Source organism: Triticum dicoccoides, chromosome 1A (assembly GCF_002162155.2).
Source record: "Triticum dicoccoides isolate Atlit2015 ecotype Zavitan chromosome 1A, WEW_v2.0, whole genome shotgun sequence".
NCBI classification, from domain to species: Eukaryota; Viridiplantae; Streptophyta; class Magnoliopsida; order Poales; family Poaceae; genus Triticum; species Triticum dicoccoides.
The window spans coordinates 48,894,146-48,898,638 of NC_041380.1; positions in this window are offsets into that span (position 1 = coordinate 48,894,146).

Below are 4,493 nucleotides of genomic sequence, written 5' to 3' on the forward strand. Positions count from 1 at the left end.
CTTCAATTCTACCACACTTTTGCACTTCTCTTCTGTACCACCGTTATACGCTGTTTCACTGTGTGCATTGCTATTCTAGTCATGTGTACATTTTATCCGGGGTATACTCTTAAGGCATGTTTACCCATTAGCAAACTAGTGAACGCTCTGTGTTTTAGTCTCACACGTGTAACGTGTACCATTGACAAATACATAAAACTGCTGGGTACCACCAGTGACACATTGATTAACACTAGCTACCGGCTAAAAACAATCACGTAAAACTATCGAGTTCTAGCGATACACTTTTTTATTTGAGAAATTAGCGACGCACTAATTATTTTTTAAAATTAGTTTGAATTGCTTACCACATATGTCGATCATACATTTAGTTCAGGTAGAGAGCTCGCCGGCCAAAATAGAAAGCTTTCTAGCTAGGTCGAGCCCACGGAGTTAGAGCAGGATTTAGCCCACGTGAACAGTGCGCATGAAAGACCAACCAGTCGAATGCGAAACACCAGCAACCATTGGTCACACGTTGCTTTCGATCCACCTTAGCTAGCTGGCGCAGCCAGAACCACTAGCCGAAAAAATAAGGATCAATAGTGTATTGGCTAGGCCGGCCGTCTGAATACATAGGGAGCGAACGTCTGCTCGGTCGCTTTCTTTGCACAAGGCGATTTGTTTCAGAGTTCGATCCATTTTATCGTGCTCATGGCCAACGAGTATGTGCCTGTGAAGTCTTCCTAGTAAATATTTCTTCCGTCCGAAAAAGTTTGTCTTTTAAATGGATGTATCTAACATCAAGTTAGTGCTAGATACTTTCTTTATTTTTATATACAAAGCCACAAACCTATATTACAGGTACCAAGACAAAAGTTAATATCTTCTAAGTCAATGTTGCACGTTAGCTTATCTCTTTGTTTGCTGTGTAAATTAATGTGTATTTTTTTCTTTCATGCACATCAAGCCAACGCTTCCACTCCCGCATGCATGCAAGGGATAGTTAATGTCCTCCTTTACTAGTACTACGAGACAAACACCATTAATATTGCATCGGTTAGTGTTAGTGGCCTTGTATATCTGCAAATTGTTATTTTGATAGTGACCTTGTATATAAAAATGGAGGGAGTACATTCATTTGAGGGACAAGTTTTAGACAAACTTTTTCAGACGAAGGGAGTACGAATTTAGCGTAGCTTAGGATAGTTTGATTCTTTATGGTGAAACCAACTCATCCTCGCACGGGTGCTTTCATATTTCACGGATTATGTATTTTAGGTTCTCTCGCGATGTTCTTTCAACGGAGACCCACTCGCAATGACGGGTCTAGAAAAATAATATAGGGCGGGTTCAAAGGGATGAGGATTTGTGGCTCTCGGGTGCCACACACCCCTATATATGAATATAATATTAAAAAATATACCACGAAATTTTAACAAAATCTGAAAAATTAGGATATCAAACCTGGGTGTCCATTGTACACCCGTGTTCAATTTCGTGTGGAATGGGTGTCATGGGAATCTTGGCAAAAAGGTAAAAAAAACTATGTATAAAGCAAAAAATTCGGAGGATCGTATGTCGGACCGTATTTTCATTGCCATGGATATGGCTGGCATCCATTCCCCATGAAACTAGATACAGGTGTATAACGGGCACCCATGTTTAATATCCCAAAATTCAACTTTATAAATTTTCTGATATTTTTAATGCTATATTCATATAGGGGTGTGTGGCACCTGGGAGCCTCATGCATTTGCCAGGCTCAAAGTTAACGACGAGAAAATTAAGCATCATTTTAAAGAAAATAAAATGACCTCCTAATCCTTTTGTCAGAATAACCTTAAATAGTCTCAGGTTATTGCTGGAAACATCTAGTATTTGCAGGATTTTTTCTGTACTTTTCGAAAAATATTAAAAAAAATCTCGTAAAAAAGAAAAGTATTAAATTTTGAACAAACATTTGGATCGGTCTAGCTAAATAGTCATTATCTCCCGGTTCACTTGTCCACTTAAGTTCTAAATTTCCCAGTTTACTACTAAAAACATGTATTATTTACTAGATATTTTTTATTTTTTTAATGTCAAATTTTGAATCTGTTTAGCAAAACTATCTGCTAATCCTTTTGTTAGTATAAGCTTAAAACATGTTTTCTCTTCATTTCTGTAAATCTGCAAATATGTTGTGTTGGATATCAATCAAAAGTTCATGAACTGGTTAGAGTATTTTGAATCTGTTCAACAAAATAGCTACTATCCTCGTGGGGGCGACTTAAAGGAGGTCTCTGCTATTCCCCTATCAAGAGGTCAGGGAAGGCGTGAGGTAGCTTTTGGCAGAGCACGTACCTCCTCAACCCATCACCGTATTGGTAGTAATGTCCTTCCCACCCATAAAGCCAAATGTTGGCGATCGACTTTCACACAACATCTGGAAGAACATTAACATAAACATTCAAAAGAGGATCATGTGTCATATCGATATTCATTCCATACACATACTAGGGTTCCTTCATATCCCCGAAAACTGGGGAGTTTACTCGGACATGGAGACGGTTGATAACCCACAAGTGCAGGGGGCGTAACAGTCTCCGATGGAAGTAATACAACCCATTGATTCAACACAAGGGAGGCCAAAGAATACTTGTAAACTTTAGCAGTTGAGTTATCAATTCAACCACACCTAACACAAGTACTTTCTTGCAAAAATTATTAGTTGTAACAACAATATGATGAATAATGTGGTGGTGTTTGTAACTAAGCAATTTCACAGCAGCAAAAAATACTCATCAGTTGCCAAGTACAAGTAACTTCAAGAGGGCCAACGGAAACTTTAAAACATAAGCATAGTGATGGATAATAGGATGTTGCATGGATGATTTTATATGCAAAGACAATTAATCCACGTGGGTCACTACCTAGCTCATGTTCATGATTATGTGTTATGTGTAGGCATGCATTCCATAACTTGAAAGACGTGTTTAACAAGAGACTGCCTCTCATCTACAGTCCTGCCCTTCCTTATCAAGGGGTCCTATTAGAAACTATGGGTAATTAAGGTATACCAAAAAATGCATTAACACTCTATGAATACATGTTATCCTCAACTCATAGCTACTCCCATTGATATCCCGGGTTGTCACTTTTGGGGTCTCTGGTTTGAAGTTATGATAGGTTGCATACAACTTGCGTGGTACAACCAAGAACAAATAGACATAAATGACATATAAGTTCAGATCTGATATCATATTACCCGGACCCTAGTATTAAGCATTGGGCACAACAAAGTCATAACAACATCACTCCACGAAGAATCATTACACTAGGGATCATTCTCCCATCAACATGAAGTCTAATACATGATAAATCCCATCCAGTTCCCATCCATCACATGTGCCTATAGCGGATTACTCAGACATAGTAGTGGAAAACATGACGGTGATGATGGAGAAGGGTTTGATGATGATGTCACCGAAGAATCCTCCTCTCTGAAGGAAATAACATAGCCTCCAGAAGCACTCCGGGAGGAAAACAATGGTGGTGGCGTCTCCATGTCGTACAAAATCCGAGATGGAGGGTTTTAGAGGCATATAAAGCTGGGGGGCACCCGAGGCTGACCATGGGACCCACCTAGCCTCCACGCACCTTGTTGAGGTGGCCCAGGCGTCAGGGTGTGATAGCCTGGATTGTGCCTTCTCTCTTTTTCCGGACTTGCCTTCTCTCTGTTTCCGGACTTGGTTTTTTGCCTTGCTTTGATTTGGGTTTTGGAATCATTTCAAATGGACTTGTCACTTGGGCATATCCTTGACTTTCACCCAAGTGACCTATCTACTCCTCATTCAACTTTATTCCTCTGATAAATCCCCCAAATAATCAAATGAATACTTTTCATAAAAGAAAAATATTCATTTTCCTCTCTGAAACTCTATTTAGAAACTTGTGCTCCAAAGCAACCCCAATTTTTCTTGCTCCAAAAAATCTGAAATAATTCTTGAATATTCTTTGAACCTTGGCACACCTTCCCAAGCAAAAATATTGCATGACTTTTTATAATATTTTTGCTAGAGAAAATCATTTCTCTTCTGGCCTAAAATTCCAATTTGTACAACAAGTACATTTTTCCTTGATCTTTTGGCCCTGATCTTTCTTGAGCTTGATTACCCTCCTAAGAAAACCTAAACCCCAGGAGATCAGCCCTAATGGCCTTCTAGGAGATTGCATAACTTGGCGACCAAGTTTCTGGTCAGAAACTTGCCAGCTTAGTTGAGTCAAGTCTGGTCGGCCTGGGTATGAGCTTTCAACTTTCCTAGACTAAACATTGCGTGGACTAGAGCGTAGACATGGTTTGGCAGTGTTTGGGCATCGTCTTGACCATGCCAGCGTGGTGACCGCGTGAAGACACGGTGCCTGGCAGCGTCTCGATGCGCTCTGGATGGCGCCTTCCTCTCTGTTCAGTGCGTGCTCGATCCAGCGCTCGCCGACGCCTGCCGCGCCGCACCTACAGCCCCGACCCATCA